General features: G+C 42.2%; 1 pseudogene; it reads left to right on the forward strand.

Annotated features, from left to right (window-relative positions):
• Positions 1-384: 384 nt before the first annotated feature.
• LOC147683697 (uncharacterized) lies at positions 385-18,170 on the forward strand (annotated as a pseudogene).
• Positions 18,171-18,889: the final 719 nt, after the last annotated feature.

Genomic DNA, 18,889 nt, shown 5'->3' on the forward strand with positions numbered 1-18,889 from the left:
TGTGGAGTTTGTGGGCTGCAGAGTTGATGTCGGGCATGGCGGGAGGTGGCGCATGGCTGAGGGTGGAGTTGAGGTGCTGTTCAGTGACCTTGCTCCAATTCCTGTGTGGGGGCGTGGTGTAGGTTTGTACGCGGTGGGTTCAGAGAAGGAGAAGTCTTTGCAGTGGTGGTATGTCCAGAGGGGTTGCATAGTGTGGCTGAAGTTGATGTTGTTCCTTCTTGTGAAGATGGGGTCAATGGTGTGTTCAGCCTTGTCGGTGGGGGTGGTGACAAGCTGCTTGAGTCCGATGTTGGCGAGGTTGTTAAGGAGGGCGTGGAGTTGGGGTCACTGAGGTCGTTGAGGTGGAAGTTCAGGTCTCCGAGCAGCATGTAGTCCATGGAGGCGATGGTGTGGGGGATGATGAGATCAGTGATGGTTGCAGTGAACGTGGTTCGTGGTCTGGGAGGTCGGTAGGTGAGGGTGCTGCATAGGATCGTTCTGGGTTTGTTCTCGATCTGAAAATGGAGATGTTCTGTGGGGGCCGAGGAGTCGTTTGTGCTGGATGTGGTGAGCCGGAGGGAATTCTTATGTGCAATGGCTAGTCTTCCTCCAGGGTGGTTGAGGCGGCCCTTCCTCTTGATCTTGTATCCATTGGGGGTGGCGGTGGTGATATCAGGGGTGCAGGAGTCATTGGTCCAAGGATAGTGACAGTCACAGAAGCGGAGGCAAGAAGCCTTGAACACCAACCTGGCAGCACTGGGGGCAGGCACTCAATGGTGGAGCTGCTCGAGGGGAAGAGCAGTATTCTGACCAAGAGGTCAGAGGTCTTGCTCACCCTGTCGCGCAGCAGCTGCCATGAAGTAGTAATGCTGTAACTTTGATAAAAATGAGGTCAGCAGAAGAAAATATTTGCTCCCCAGTAGAGATATTAGACAAGAACTTTGTTAAATAGTAAATAAGGAGTTTATCTAGGGGAGTGAGGGAGATCTGAACACTTCAGGTTTCACTCAAAAGAACTTACTAACCGCTCTCAAAGTTTGCTAATCTCCACAACTCATCATATCTCCCTAATTAATAGGGGTCACTTCTCAAAGAAAAATAATCTCTATTATTGATAATTATCTATGTATATCTGTGTTACAAATAGACGTGTGTTGCAAAATGATTTCATAACATAATTTATATTATTTGGATTCTTGCATAGTAAATATAGTGCAACAGTTATAGAAGATGTTAATATATGTGGATCTAACATTTTTCACGTCAGCATAATCATCTGGAGCCTGTCTTGGGATTTTATCTGAATAGTTATGAACGTAAAGGTTTACCAAGTGGATAAATGCATGTGTCCACAAATCCCTGTGTTGTGCTAGGCAAACAACACCAGTGGCTAATAGAGGTCCACATGATGGGGGCCCCTGTTTGCAACAATTGATATAGACTCTTTTACCTCAAAGGGGAGGTATGTTACTTGGGAAGTCCAACATTGCTCAATCCTCTCCTCATGAGAAAATGCTACTTTTTGCGTGATCAACCCCATTTTGTGCTACATTTTATTGCTGGTTTTTAGACTGCACAGTGGGGCACTGCCATTCAGGGAACAGGTTATGTGCTTTGGCTCCTAAACATGTAGAAATGGCTAATCCCAGAATGGCTTATTTAACTTTTCCATGAGTCCATAGTATATGGTGCGGAAATACTCCCATTTCATGAAAAGTTAAATGTCACCTGTGGGTTGTAGCACTTACTCTGCCATATACTATTGTGATAAAGGAAAACGTAGCTTCAGGTCTAGCATTTTAGACTGACTGCTGCAGTGGAAAACCTGCAGTGTGCCCTGCTAAAATACCCATTTTTGACAAGCAAAAACCTTTATTTTATCAATATTAGCACGTCACCCCTGCATAGGCCTTGTAGCCCACAAGATCGGGTGCATGGTATTTAAAAGTGGGACATTTAGAGAATGTATATTACCATGTCCCTACAGTGACAAGGACCAAAAGCTGTTTTTATTGTGGCAGGCCTAGGTGTCCAATGTAGAAAACCAGAATACAGCTATAAAAATAATTAAGCCACTATTTTTGATTGTTAATAAAAATCCAGTTCAACTGTGAAGCAAGTTATTTAAGAAATGTTAAGAAAAATCAACTTTTAGTAAGTTATAATGTACCTGTCTGAACTGTCAGAAGGCTTTTTTGCATAAGCCTCCTCCAGCTCCCAGCCTGCATTCAAGCCTTGAAGTAGCTGTGAAAGAGATCTGAAATGCCACATAGGAGCACACAATAGGCTGATCTAAATGAGCAGGGATGACTCCTCTGAACACCAGACTGTCAAATCCTGCTTGACATTTCTGTTGAGCCTCATGTAAAACTTGGGCACCCTTGGAGAGGGGAAAACCGCAGACAAGAAAATGTTTATGTATCCCCTCTCTGGTTAATTAAGGGCCCTGTGTTTGTCCTTCCAGACATCTGTCTTGTTTTGGGTGCAGTGCCTGTTTTAAACTGGATCTTAATGTTAGCTATATAAGGACTTGGTTTATTTCCTTGACACTCCCACACACTCCAGCGCTCAGAGCCAAAGTATAGTACAGCTGAACACTGTCGCCGTCTTGAAATAAATGCCCTGGCAAATGCCATTTCGAGCCTCAGTTTAGTAAGGCAAAAAAGAACAACTGAAAAGGTGAATCGGTTGCCCTGAGGGTTTTTACCCCATTGGTTTGTTACTACCCAGGAGTCACCCCCACTTATTAGCTAGTGTAAAGCACAAATGTGACACCCGAAGGACCTTCATCAGAACACTGCTGAACTTTGTGCAAATGATAACAGGTGACCTACACCTTCTACACTTGGCATCTGTGAATTGTGAGAAGGTCCTGAGGAGGAAGGGTCCCCTTTTACTTGAAATCCAAGGACAGAAATATCTTTAAGGCTCATAAGGATGAACCCTGTGTGGATCCAGGAACATAAAAACACTGAAGAGGACATTCTGTGATGAATCCTAACTGACCAATGGCAACTGGCCCTGGACTTTGTCTTTACTGTTTCCCTCTGTTTCACAACTAGAGAGTCTCTCAGTACATACCGTGTGGTGCTGAAGGCCTTGGAAGAGCAATCCTGTGATTGTTTGGGCACCAATTGAAGTTTGGGAACTGTTTCAAACTTTTCTGTTCCAGAACTTCATGAGGACAGACCACAAAAGGTATCCACCCTGCATTTCCATTATGTGCCGTTTTTCCGGCAGAGGGAAAAAAAATTCCCTCAGAAAAGTCCCTTCTTAGATTGGAACGTGTAAACTTTTTCTGAGCTTCCCTACTTCCAGGTCCTACCAGGGCCCAATCTACTTGTTGTATCCGACCAGGGCCACATTGTAGTTGGCCTCTTTGTGCTTCTTGGTGCAATTTTCAATTAAATTGTTTATAAAAAATCATATGTCTGGTTGCCCTTATTGGAATGTTGTTGTTTTGGTGTCATTTTGTTCAATACATTTTGCATTCTGTTTATACATTGGAGTGGAAGTTTTATTGTGTAGTGCTTTTGATTTTTTAATTGTTTTTAAATTGCTTTACAAATTTCCTTGAGGCTATAGCTACCAGGGTTTGACCTCAGGTTCAAATATGGAAACCGTTGACTCGACTTAACAGGCTAATGACTTTCGTACTGGTGGTAGACACCAATCCACCCCTATTCATATTTACCTTTCTCACAAACATGTACTTTATGCCTAAAAGCAATGCAAGAAAGTTATGCAGAGTATTTTTCACTGTTTTTTTAACATGTCATCATAATACTTTTTGAACAGAGCACTGACTCCAACTGAAACATGTCAGTTGTCCTCAATCACTATCTGGAATTGTGGGGTGAATATGTTTTAATGGATTGAGACCAACATGTTTGTATTTGGCAATGTTACCACAAGCTAGTGCCTGTACAAATCCCCAGAATCAATGTCAACCCAGCCGTTCTATCAACCAAAGTCACAATCCTTCTCCCACCTTCTACCCAATACTCTAATGCACCCCTCAAGTGATTTATTTTGCAAGTAGTATTTTGCTCCTTCTACACAGACACAACAAAGGATAATTTATTGTGAGATTCACAAAATGTTGAACTAGTCCATGCCTCGGTGATTTTATGCTTGAACTATTAGAACAGCATGCATATAGGCCTATTAAAGGAGACTCATTATTAACTGATGTGCAACTGGATTAGTCTTAAGTCTGAAGCCATTAAAGCATAGCACACCATTGCAGCAATCCTTTTACAGCTTTAAATGGTTGCCTGTAAGCTCATTTGCACAACCAAGAAAGCTAACAGGTGTGGCAGCTCAACTACTAGGGCAAGCTCATCAGTCACTACAAACAAATATGCAACCTGAGATCAACTGCAGCCCACATTATTGCTCGACTATCTTTCAAGAAAGAAACCTTTTAAGAGGTCATACTCTGGCAGAATGAGGATGTAATTCCTTACATAAATTAATCCAACAGTCAGGCACAAAAGAACTCTTATATGTTAACTAAAACCAAGGTCTTCCAGAGGCAATGTGAAAAAAGAACTAGACCGCAACTAATAGAACTATTACAAACAGTACCATCATTAGTAAAATCACTATGGTCACCCGACAGAAGGATAATCACTCTTCTCTGCAGACCTATCAAACTAGAACTGGGCTAACATAACAGAAAATCCTTGTCTTCAGTTCAATCTACATTAAATTAAATCCCCTTTAAGGTATTGCTCATTTTGTGGCTGTGGCACTCTGAAGGCATCTGAGAGGCACAGCAAAATGTTAATCCTCTCCTTTTCCTCTTCCCAAAATAATTGGTTTGACACATAACAAAGTCGAAGATGCAAGAAAATTCACCTTTTTTCTCATTATGGCTGTTGTGGCAGAACCAGCACAACTGACGTTTTAAAAAGCAAGGCGTTCTCAATGTACCCATAGCTTGGCATAACATTGCTTTGGCTGTTTGTGGGTAATTTGCATTACTGAGGTAGTGAGCTTGTGTTAGACCTGTCACCCTTAGGGTGGCATTTACCTCAACCTTTTGTATTTTGCCTCCCAATTTTGCTGTTGTTTTAGTTGGCCTTAGGACTCTGAGCACTTTATCACATCTAAACAGTGCTAAAGTGTATGCACTTATTCCCTAAACATGATGGCATTTGGTGGATACCTTATTGGCATATTTGTTGTACTTGTAAGTCCCTTGTAAAGTGGTATACCGTATACCGAGGGACTGCACTTTAAATACTACTGGTCGGCTGCTTCACTTATTGTGCCACCGACAGAATAAGCCTTCCAAGCCTGTCTCAGGCCTGCCACAACAATTCCTGTGTACAGTTTATTGCTACTTCACCTGTTTTTTAAACTACTTGTCAAGCCTTAAACTCCCCTTTCATTACAAATAAGTCACCCCTAATGTAGGTACTAAGTACCCAAAGGTCAGTGTGCTATTTAAGTAAAAGGTAGGACATGTACCTTTATGTTTTAGATGTCCTGGTAGTGACAAACAGCCTATTTCATTTTGGCACTTACACTTCAATAGGTAGTGTCCTCTCCACACACAAAGTACTGATTTACCCGTCCCCCCACAGATAGCCTGGGAGACATGACTGGGTTGGAAGGGATCCTTTTGCACTTCAAAGAGTTCCTTTGAAGTCTCCCCCTAAATTAAAGCACTTTTGGGTATAAGTACTGGGTCTCTGACCCCCTAAAATCAGGCACTGCTGGATCTTGAACTGAACCTCTGTCAGAAGGACTGCTGTGCTTCTTGGAGGACTCAACTGGCATGCTTTTCTAGAAGGACTGCTTTCCTGCTTGTTGCACTGGTGCCTGCTGCTCCCAGACTCTGCTGGAAGGACTCTGCCTTCCCTCCAAGTGATATACAGAGGCCTGCTGGCTTCCCTCCAGTTTTCTGAATTATCAGGGACACAAAAGACTTCCTACAATTCTGCTGGTGCTGCTGGTCTCTGCCTCCTGTGAATCCTACCCTTTCCTGGGGTGCCCTTTGGGCCGCAGAAGTGGGTTTGCAGCTGTTGTTCACAAAAATTGAAGCATTGCATTGGCTGCATGAGAAATTCTGCTACATTGCCCTTCAACGCAGAGGCTGCCCAACAACATCTGTTCCACATCCTGCACGGCTCAACAACAACGCTCTGCGCTGCTCAACGATTACGCATTGTATTCACTTCAACTGAGCATAATGACAATGCGGGACGCCCATTGCATGGCTCGACAACAACGCAGTAGGTTCTTGACATCGACAAAAGCTCCATTCAAGGTATTCAGTGGGGCCTGTCTTGGTCCTTTAGCTGGTCTGCTGTTGATCACGGTTGGCCTGAACTTTGGATTTGCACTGGTCCCTCGCAACCACAAGTAACCTTTTGACTGCTAGTGACTTCTATGCACTATTTTGGCAGTTGATCTTTAAAAATTAATATCTCGGCTTCTTCTAATTGGATTTTTGTGATTTTGGTCTTATTTTGCTCGGATATTTATTCTCTATTTTGCTAAACCTATAAGGAGTTGTTTTGTAGTGTATTCTTTGTGTTACTCTGTGTGTGTGTTTGTGTGTGTGCGTGTGTGTGTGTGTGTGCAGCACATACTTTACACATTGACTCTTTACATAAGCCTGACTGCTGTGTGCTAAGCTACCAGAGGGTAAGCACAGGTTATCCTTTTGTGTGTGTCTAGTTTACCCTGTCTAGAGTGGTGGTTCCTAACTGGCCTGGATGCATAGCTTACCCAACAGGGAATCCCATTTCTAAAACCTTAATAAATATTTTAAATACTGGTTTTGATACTGAAAAATATTACCACTATTTCAAGTCTCCTTGCCTTAAACACGTGGGCGAGCATTAATTTCCACAAATTTCATTATACGGGTCAATTTCTTAAAATTGAGTTACTACTAAAAATAAAATGTTCTGTAAATGTCCTAGCAGAAATCCAGTATTGTAAGTATTGGGGGCTGGCACTCAAAAAAAAAACTGGTGTGCAGTTAGTCTCATCAACATAAAATTATATGAGGAACACCCCTTGGATCTCTGATTGATTGAGTTATGGGAGAGGCACACAAACCTATTTGATGTTATAGTGAAAAAGGTGAACTTTCTCTACATGGTCTCTCAGCTCCTACACCGCCCAAATATATCCAGAGAGGAAATTTGGGGAAGAGGGTTGAGCTCAAATAAACCTCCAACTCCTCCTCACAATGTTAAAGACAGAAAAAAAGTCTAGGTTGGGCACAATATTGATATTAATGATTGTGATAAATCTGCTTTTTCATTTTTCACACGCACGATTTTTTTTCGAATGACAGTCACCCACATTAGTTAGAAGAAAAGCAATCTTTTATTTCATTACCAAGGGGTGCTTCCGGTGGAGTATAACATATATGGTTCACGATGTATGGAAGAGTGGAATGAAAAATGTGTTTTGCTGTTTAACCAGCTGCTTTGAGTATTTTGATAATGAGAGGTCAAAGTTTCAGTCAATATTTTAACTAGTTGACAATTTAATAATTGATGCATTTCTCTGATTAGCTTTTTCTCTTGTAGGATGAAGAGCGAGTGTGTTTTATCAAAAGCAAATCATCGCTCCGAACCCGTAGAAATAGTCAAAATATTGCACTGAACTTGTGCTCCTTTCCGACAGCACTAGGTTACTGTTTAACTTCTGAACATTATGAAAACAAGACAATTCCCGTCCTGAAGCCAAGTGAACAGCTAGAATGCAAACTTCCAAAGTGATGTGTCATCCGTGATACCCTCTAACCTCTAGGCCTTGTAATCTGGGGTTTATAACCGCGAATCGCAATAAACTCATTGTGTCGCCCTCTGTCGGGGGCACGCGGCAAAGCAAAGACAGAAGAATGAAACCATTTGAATATGAAAAGATTTGTAGCGATCGGCTTGTAAAAATGCCTCAGTTCTCTCCATTGTTAAAAGAGCGACGTGTTAGGAATATCCAGATGCCCTTATTTTGACCTGGTAACACCGAGTACGACTTCTGTTCGTCAACCAAGTGGTGATGTCTTTAAAAAACACGGATAGCGAAAAGCAAGATAGCGTTTAAATAAAAGGCGAGATCTGAAGATTAGTCGAACATTAGCGGAGCGGGGACCTTTCCAAAGGAGAATCGAGTACAAACGGCAAGTTTGCTGTGTTGAGGCCACCATGATATTTTTTTTTAACAAACAATGCACTGACAGTTCACGTTTAATTGACAGATGTCAATCACAGGAAGGACCTCATAAAAAAATCGAATTTCAGCTTTTTTTTTAAAAAAAAAACATCAGTGGAGATAAGCAGGTTGCAGGCCGTTGCGGAGCTCATCGTGGCGAGCTCGCCTAATTTAATTTCTTCAGTGGGATTCTTGATGGTGAAAGACCCCTTCCATGCTGTTATTGAGTTCCTGTTCTTAGTTAAGGATTGATCCACTTCAATGTTTCAGCGGGGAGTCGATTTCCAGTGTGGCGCAGCATGCCTCCAAATCAATACCTCTAATAGATGTGGTGGCCCGAGTCAGAGGTCAGGCCCATGGCCTTTTTGGTGCAAATGAAGGCCTGGTCTGGCGACGAGGAGTCAAGTTCATAATAGTGCTTTGATTACCGATCGGATGTAGTCAGTCACTGGTAGTAAAAGTGCACATGACTCATTCATCTGAATTCTCTGTTCAAGAGCCCTCTGAACAAGCTTGTATGTTTCTAAAATGTTGTTCTATGTGGGATTCCAACACAATCCCAACGTTTTCATATACGTATAAAAAGGCATCACAGCCTGGTTCTATAAGTGATTAAAATGGGTGAGGTGATTCCTAATGCAATGTCTTGTTATTACCAAGAAAGAAATTTCGAAACGTTGATATATATGTAAAAATCAAAGATTACAGGGGTGTTACAGTCAGGAAATAGAATTAAAAAAAAATCTTAGAAATTCACAAAAAAACACAGGTTACAGGGACGTTATAGTGAGGCTCAAATTCTATACGCACAAACAATAGAAATTCAGCAGTTATAGTTACCTGAGCTAACCATAACTTATGCCCCCAATGCACTGCTTATGGCCTAACATATTATATCACTCCTGACATAGTAACAGCACTGATGATATCTCAAATGACATCACTGATTATATCACCCACAGAACTACTCACCCACACAACCACTCACACACACACACACACACACACAATCAGTCACACACCCACTGAAAGACCCATACAACCATTCACATACCCACTCACACACCCACAGAACCACTCACACACTCACTTAGACACCCATCCAACCACTCACACACCCACGTATACATACATACAGGCAGGCAAACATCCAGTTACATGCCCATAAAACCACTCACAAACCTGGTCATAAATCCATATTCAGTTACGAATCAAGACACTTTAGAGGAGGCACTGAGAAGGCAGGGTAAGCACTTTTGGTACATGCAATGCTTGCTGCTCACCACTCACCACTCCCAAGCTCAATTGCTATATACATATTTTCCTCTAAAAGGTAGAAGAACTTATAACAATGAAACAGTAGTGGAATGTTGAAAAAAAAGCATCTCAAGAAGACAAAGTGATTTACCAGGATGAATGAAGGTGATTGCTTTGGTTCTTGTTCAAGAAACTTAGACGCTTTTACTTGCCATTAAACTAAAGTTTGTTATCTGTACATGCAGACACTCCTGGGGTGCAAAGTATTTTTCATTTTTGAGGGGATGCTAGGGCTCAGCAACACAGGTCATAAATGTGCTTAGATTCACAGCAGTCCATTTGGGTGCAGCACTTGTGCTGGTGAAAGGTGCCTTGACCCCAGCTCCATGGTAGACACTGCAGAGACCCAGTGCATATTTAAACTTCGAGGCAAATATGCTGCAGTTTGTATTTTTCAGACAACATTATGTTGTTAAACCTATATGCAGTGTTATATTAGAATGCTGCCTATCCATGAGGTGATGCAGACCTTGCAGTTATTCAACATATTATCCTGTTACAGGATACCAACCTTATTTTATAGTTTCATTCTCAAGTGCAAAGTGAGACCTCTACACATAAAGGACACAGTGGAAGATGAAATTGAAGCTGAGAGCACGCCAGTCAGAGCAAGAAAATAAGAGAAGGGAAAAATGTGATTGAGAAGTGCATCAATGTGAGGAAACAAATGTGAGAAGCCAGATAATTAAAATGAGGTGATGGAAGAAGAAGAGAATAAAGGATGAAGAACAACTGAGGGAGAAAAACAGGAAGTGAAACACAGGGGGAGCAAGATAATGAGGGGAGACAAAGGGAAAGAATTAGAGTAAGCTTGGTAGGGAGAGAGAGAGGGGAAGAGTGAGAGAAATAAGAAGAAGCCTGACTGAGGCAGAGAGGATACACTGAGACCAAAAGAGAAGACATGTTTTGTGATCTGTTGTTCATGAATTCAAATCTCAACTAGGCCAAATCATAGTTTCAACTTTTTGGGATTGGTAAATTTGTACAGTAATATCTTTGAGACTGTAGAATTGCAGAACAGAGCACATTGTAAAAACACGGTATTATAAGAGATGTCTTGAGGTGAAGAAGATTATCAGAAAATTCCGAAGACCAAAGGAGAGTGTAATAAGTAGTTAGTGATCGAGAGTAACAACGAAAAGAAGACCACAAACCTGAAAACCCTTGAAGCACCACCAGATGTGCATATAATAACAGAGAGGAAAAGGGAATATTTGAAGAGCACAAATGAGTGCATGTGAGAAATAGAATGGGCTTAGAGCTATAGAAAATGTATTTATTTGCACAGAGGAAAAAAAGCTCTGGCGTATGAATAGTACAAGATCAAAAAAGGGAGAGAGAGCCCCAAATAGAAAGTATAAGTGGAGCCTGAGAAATCCAGAGAGCCCCATAAATAGTGAAAGAGAACCACAAGAGTGAAAGAGGCCCCCTTGCGAGGGAGAGCATAGGAATTTTGAGCTTTGTAAGGATCACAGAAAAACAATGTTTTCTTTCTGTTGAAGATCATCAACATATCTTGTGCAGAGATACTTAAACAAGCCAGAGATGGTAGAATGTGCTGAGTGGACCGGTGTCAGGGGATAGATAAATGGAGGGAGGAGTAGGAGCAAGGAGAGAAAGGTAATGTTAGACAACCCAGGAGAAAGCAAAAGAAATCCCTTCAAATAGATTGAGAAATGTGGCGAAGAACAGCCTCTGTGGGATGGATGAAGCCGGGCCTCACAGAGCAATAGTATGGTGCCCTAGTGAGGCAGAAAGGTTAAAGAAACAAGCCCAGAGAGAGGTGATAAAAAGTGTTGAAAAAGAGAAGCAAAGAGCTCCATATATATAGGGTAAAAGGATCCCAAATTGGAAAATGGGAGAAAGAGACCAAGAACCCACAAAGAGAGGGAAAAAGTTAAAGAAAGAGCCAGTGAAAAACAACATAGGAAAAAGGGAGAAGGGGTCTGAAATGTATTAAGACTTTGCAAAAGAAAGAGAAATAATGCGGAAGGAGAAATCCACTGAAACAATGGGTAAAGGAGGCATACATGAAGAAAATTAGATGACAGAAACACTGAGGAAGAGGTGATCAGTATTCCCTTTACATGAGTTGGTTGTCAATGTTCAGTGCATGTGTGATGTGCTGGATTGTGAGCACAGAGTTTGAAGTTCTCTAGTTCAGAGTAAATAGTTCACACTGGTCTGATCAGCCACTGCTGTATCCCCAACAGTGCTACCATCTCAGACTGCTCAGCGGGATTTAGGTTAATTCATTAAGGCTCATGGGCCACTTTTGCATATTCCATAATTAAAATCCAACTCTGTGTCAGAGATTAAACTTTCCAAGCTGATAATACTTAATGCTTTGATGATTTGACATTGGCTCAGATTTATCATCACATTAATCAACGTGAATGTACTTTTCTTCAATCTCGGTACAATTAGAATATCTTTGTTTATAAAATATCCAAGTATTTGGTGGCATATTCTATTCTGCATGATATAATAAGGTCTTGGCTTTTTCCACAAACATTTTAATTCAGTTCATTTTCCTTGTAAATAGTGCTTCTTATTGATGTACTCCACTTTGAATTTTACTTGTGTTGATGGAATATTATTTTTTTTGTCAAAGTTTTGTTTATTCACCATGACTGATAAATATCATACTACATTATGGGTCACAGAAGGATAACATAGAGTACCTCTTGCAGTAACATCGCTCTAATTGGAGACCAGTTTCTCTAGTTGTGTGGCCTCCATACCTCCCTGCACTCCTTCGTGTCACAGTCATTTTGGTACACTAAACGTCAATAAAACCATGTACAAGCAAAAGAGGGAAAAGAAAAATCAACTCCCCTCTTTCTATAACCAATCCCCCCTTTTACCCTCCCTCCCCTTCCCTGGTGGTCGTTGAACACTTATCTACTCATCAAAGTAGAGAAGTGTTACTCAATGATTAGAGCGGCAGACCCTGATGCAGAGGTCTAGCCCGGGACCAGGGTTCAATTCCCCGCCTCGGCGGGTCTTGGGCTCAAAATTCCACAGACCTGATAATTCTCGCCTCGGTGCCTATTCCAATCATGGAGTCCCACTCTTGAACTCTGGGCAATAGCTTGCTTAATCTCCAAAACGGCCCCCACAACACTAAGGATGCCTGGCCTCCACCTTGGGGGTGCCCAGGAGTGGATGCCTCACAGGGAAAGCCAGGACTGGTTCCACAGCGGTATTCGTACAAGAGCCTTGAGACCCTTGCGGGTGAGTAGTGCGCTATACAAGTATCAATTTACATTTACAAGGGTAGTCAGAGAAGCTTCAGGTATTAGGACTGGATCCAGTTCAATCGTACTGACCCTAAAAGGCTGCTGATGTATCCGGGCAAATACATTCAGGAGATAAAACACTACTTAAAGAGATGTCCGTCTCATATAGAAGGTGGACATACCACTGAAGGGAGACCGCTTCAAACAAAGGAAACCAACGGACCCCATAAGTATTAGAAGTTTTTATGGTCATCTCTGAAGATGTCTGCTAATCCCTCTATCTTCAGGATTTATGAGAGATGTGCATGCTAAAGTGACAGAGCTGATGCCACTCTCTTTTTCCAGGCCGCCGTTATTGTCGTTTTGGCAGCCCTAAGGGAGGCCCATATTATACCTTTATCAGCTTTCGTCTGGTCTAGTTCTGCATCCCCGATGCCCAGAAGCACTTCTGCAATAGAGGTGAGTATGGAGTAGCCCAACATGTCTTTGATATGAGTGAGGATCTCCTCCCGGAAAGGTTGGATAGTAGAGCAATCCCACCATATGTGGCAGAAGTCCCCCAGGAGATCACACCCGCACCAGCCGAGATATGAGGAGTTAGGGAAAATCTTCTTGAGTTTAGTAAGATATAGGTACTAATCAAAAGGAGTCTTGTAATGGGCCTCCCTTAGGGTTACCGAGTGATTGTTCTTGGTAATATCTGACCACAAATGCTTCCACTCTTTCTCTGAGATGTCCCTCCAAATTATACCTTCCCAGAAGGATTGGTTACACGCTCGTGGGGCATGTATTCCTGAGAGCAATGACCTGCCTTCTGTACCCATTGTTCTATCAGGGTGTGCTCTTTTGTGGCCATATCCTGCACCTGTGGTTGGGAAATACAATGTTTAAGTTGAAGGTAGTAGAAGTGTTCTGATTGTGGGTTCCTAAATTCTCTTTGACAGCTCTCAAAGGTGAGCACCTCAAAGTTGTGAAACATATCTGACACCATCCGACACCCTCACTCACGCCACTTATCAAATGGACCTTCCTATTCAGCTGGCAGACAGTCAGAATTAAGGTGATGGAAAGGAAGTCAGCCTCCCCACTTTTGTGACCTCATCCCAGACCTTGAGCGTAGTGCATGTTGGAGTGCTCATGTATGCATTGGCAGGTCTCTTTTTTTTTCAGTCTCCACGTTATATCCCAAATCGATCTCCCCATTATTGCTCAGTCCATATGGAGCCAATGTTTACCAGATTCTCTCATTGACCATTCCACCAACACTCTCAACTGGGCCGTCTTGTAGTACACTGAGAAATCCGGTAATGCCACCCCCTTCTTTTTTTGGGCGGTATAACACATGAAATGGAAGTCAAGCTCTTCCCTTCTGACATATGAATTTAGTGATAAGTGAATACAGTTTGGGCATTAGCTCAGATCTAGATCTACTGGAAGTGTCTGAAACAAATAGAGCAATTTTGGAAGTAGCATCATTTTGACCACATTGATCCCTTCCAACCAGGAGATCAAAAGTATTTTCCAGCGTTTGAGGTCGTGCTGCAATTGGATCAGCATTGGGGAATAATTGGCCTTAAAGAGATTTTCCACTTTCAGGGTGAGTTGAATTCCTAAATAATTAATGGAATATTTGGCCCATTGAAAGGCAGACTGACTCCGCAATTGTTGAACCTCTCTCTCTGGAATGTTAAGATTTAGTTTGAAGAATTTTGTGGTGTTGACTTTAAAACCCGCTACCCACTCAAACACATTGTGGCAATTACACAGCAAACTGACTGTAGACTAGATGCACTTCAAAGTGCTCCCCCTGTCACAATGTGGAGCATGGGAAATGTATATGTTGCATGCCAATGAGTGGGATGATGTATGTTATTACAAAACACCTTAATGTAGATATCAGTCTACCCAAAGATGCATGACATTGAGTCTGTGACTTATCAGCAGGGTTACCAAAACAAAAAGAATTTGCCAAATATTCAGATGCATGTCAAGGAAAAATATTTATTGTCAATAGGATGCAAACAGCATCAGACAGGCTTCTACAACGTATGACAACATCCACCTGCCTAATATGTGTGAAAACAGATGCCAGGCAAGTAACCACATTTTAATTTGCATTGTGCATCCCAATAATGTGAAAAACTCACTTAGCATGTGTTTCACTTCAGGCTACACAAAATCACTGTTATACAGACATACCTCAAAACATCTGTTCATGGTTGGACACATCAATAGTTAACTCATTCACAAAAAGGGATTTCGTGTTAGCATGTGTTCCACGTACTCCCCAACTTTTGTTTAAATTCTCGAAAGTTCAAGTGCACATTCTGCAATGTGAACGATGTCCATTATATATCAGACAAGATGTAGTGCAGTACACCACATATGTCACACATCACAGTGGGACCTCACTTATAAACTACATTCCATGTTGCTATGCAGGAGCATGTCACTTTAGCATTGCTCAACAATTGGTAATGGCAAACATCAACATGCCGCCTGTATATTGAATCATCAATGTTTGGATTTGATCACATGAACAGTGAGAAATGTTAACATGCAAATGTGTGACCTACATGTATCCCTGCTTAATGAACCTGTAAACTCATAAAGGTTGAAATGCAAAACATAGCATACCCAAAAGATAATAACCTGGAAACACATGGCTATAGTGTTAAACCATATAACCAGTTCCACATCGATCCTGTACCAAAAACCTAAAACAGTACATCGTCAAGTATTTACGAAAGGACAACGCAATCAATAAACAGTAATTTTCCAAGGAAACTAACTGATTATCACCCCTGTTGACAAAGGAAAGTGTTCCATCTCTCAATTTGTCTATCAATTTGTCAGTCCATGACGGATGAATGACGTTACAACGCATGCTTTTACCACACATGCTTTTACAACGCGGTTTTTACATCGCATACCATTACAACATATAGTGCTTTGGGGCGCTGGATAGTGAATAGTTTACTTTACTATTCCAACTCCAGTCCCCGTGGATAGTAGGGAAGGTGTTGGATAGTACATTAAACCTATTCCATATCCTAGAGCGCCCCCCAGTGCAATGCGTTGTAATGGTTTGCATTGTAAAAGTTGCGTCGTGAAGGCACTGCGTTGTAAAAGTTGCGTTGTAAAGGATGTTTCCCGTCCAGGACATGTCCCAGGGTAAACATTTGACCCATAGTGTGCCTCAATGATGTTCAACACATCAGAAATTACTCCAATGACATTGGGCCCGATGTAGGTGAAATAGATTTACCGATTTTCAATTACCGAATTTTACCGATTCAGTAATTAAAAATCGGTAAATCTATGGGGTGGACATGTAGGTATTCCAGATGTGCTGGAATACCGAATCGGATGATTTCGGTATTTACCGATTCGGTAAATACCGAATCGGTAATGCCCATTAGGCCCATAGGAATGAATGGGCATTACCGATTCGGTATTTACCGAATCGGTAAATACCGAATTTCACAAGGGTGCAGGGGGTGTCACTTTGACACCCTCTGGCACCCCCAAAACAGGCTCGGGTGCCATGTGGCAGGCATACATGCCCTAAGGGCAGGTCTGCCTGTCACATGGCATAGGTGTGCATGCACACATGTGCATGCACACCGGAATGGGTATTTTACCATCAAATTGGATTTGATGGTAAAATACCGATTCGGAAAGGCCTTTGGGACTCTGAAGAGTCCCACCTACATCTGGGTGGCTCACATTCGGTAAATTTACCAATTTTTTATTTTTCCGAATCGGTAATTTTACCGATTCGGTAAAATAATGCCCCGTACATAGCGATCACCTATTTACCGATCGGTAACGGACGAAAATACCGATTTTCGGCCGTTACCGAAAGCCCTACATCTGGCCCATTATGTTCTAAGTTAGCACTATTATGTCACTACAACAATACCTCTCAAGGGGTAAAGGACATAGAACATGACATTAGTTTGTTGTCTAATAAATGAGAGACAAGTTGTTCAATAAATAACTCAAAATCAAAATAATATGTACTTGCCTAAAAAAACTATTGCATGTGTGTAATAACCATTGAGTCAAGTTTGAATAGAGTCAAACAGAGTAAGTGGGTCTCATAATTTCATGCAGTGGCCTGCCCTTTCATAGTGAAAATCCATTTTGACATAACTCACTAAAGGCAAAGTAATGAGGACTGACACTGTTGTATAAGTCACACAAATGTTTTCGAAATCTGCTTTGTCAGTAAGCTCTTGTACATTCACATATCAAAGTTGTAAGTTAGACTATGTCCTCCCTCTGATACAAATTACATTTAGAACTAACAGTTGTGTTATCTTTCACAGATGAACTTACCCCTGAAGCACATCAGAGTCAGGCCATGGAGCAGAGTCAAACCACTGAACCTGAAGATTTCCAAGAAGCCCTCAGTGATGACATTGACTTCGTAAACGTGGACGGTGGCAACACTCCTGGGCAGCTCAGTCAGAAAGACACAGTTGTTCTCATTGAGCACACACCTCCAACCACCACAGCCGGTACAACAACATTCACAACCAGTACCCCTAGCACAGGCTGATCCATACGAACCATCCAGGACCGCCTGCTCAGGTGGGTAATATCGACACAGGCACTGAGGAGGCGGGACCGAGTGGCAGCAGCTAGTCCTGTGCAAGGGCAATGGCCAGTGTAGCTAGATGTGCTGGAAGGAGAATTGTGCCCAAACCATTTGACATGACTGAGGAGACTGACACACAGCCTGTGGCACAGACAGACTCAGTTGGTGTCACTGAGCCCACACCTCCAACCTCCGCAGCGGTTGCATCACAAACCACAACCAGTGCCCCTACTATGCTTGAGCCAATACCTCATCGACCTGTTCCGCATCTTCAAGTGGCAAACACCATCCCAGACTCAGAGGAGGCTGGACTGAGTGGCATTAGGCAGGCTCATGCTTGGGCAGCTGCCTGTGTTCCCAGGCATGGTGGAAGGAGACACGTGGTCATCCAGCTGAGCCCACAGAGGATCTGAATGTGGAACCTGCCTTCACCTAAGTCATGGGTTTTTACCAAGACTGCCATAATGCATTGGGCCAGGACTTGTCTGTCCTGAGGGAAATGATGGACCTTCACCAGTTTAGTGACCTGAGGCTGGAGGTCATTCAGCGAGATCTTTCTGGGTAGCACACAGAGGTGGCCTCTCTAGTCAGTGTCCTGCAGGACATCAATAACAACCTCAGCTGACCTTTCACACTTAATCAACCACACCCTCCGGTCCAAGCACATCACAGCCATCAACATCAGCAGCAGACAGAGGATGTGATGTTTCGTCTGAGGAGGACAGTTATGCAGACTCACAAGATTCAGAAGCTCCATATCCCAGCCAAGTCAGAGGAGGGAACGTTCACCTAAAAACTGAGGATGGAAGATTTCCAAAACCTCAAGGCCCACCAGTGGTTAACCTTGACCATGATGTCTGTCTGTGTGCTTACAACACCAACACTTTGCTGAATGTTCTTGTACACCACTCCTGGCACTGATGTGAGGAGTAAGTAAGACATTACTCCAGGAAAATTGACTGCACTCCAATAATTTCATTCACCATGAAAGTTGTTTTCAGCACTTTGTAGTTGGTTCACATGTACCACAATTTACTCTGGGATACTGTTCACAATACCTATTTCACTGTTTCTTGCATAATATAAATATACATCACTTCAACATGTTGTAAATCCATATTTTACAACAGCTCATGTGGGTGTTGTATGATGTATACATATCCTAATTAAAAAACAATGCCACCCAAACATGACAAGGTAATCTAGATAAAACGTTTGCATGATGCTTACTAAGCTATGTTAAGTAATTATATTTACTAGGGTGACTAGCCTCATACAAATGTAAGAGCAACAGTGAATTCAGAATCAGAGATTGTGCGAGAAGTCATGAGAAAAAGTAACCTTTACTCATTCAGGCAATGTTGCAGAAACAGAGCTTGATGTTGCTAGGAAACTGATGTTAGAAATCAACACATCTCCTGCATCCTTCTCTACACAGCTTCAAATCAACTCAAACTGTACAGCATTAGGTGTCAGGTGCCAAAATCAGTTCTGTGGCATCACACAATCACCCCAAACGCCATATCTCAGCACAGCAGTTATTACATACAGGAACCAAAGC

The sequence above is a fragment of the Lissotriton vulgaris genome, chromosome 11 (assembly GCF_964263255.1).
Source record: "Lissotriton vulgaris chromosome 11, aLisVul1.2, whole genome shotgun sequence".
NCBI lineage: Eukaryota > Metazoa > Chordata > Amphibia > Caudata > Salamandridae > Lissotriton > Lissotriton vulgaris.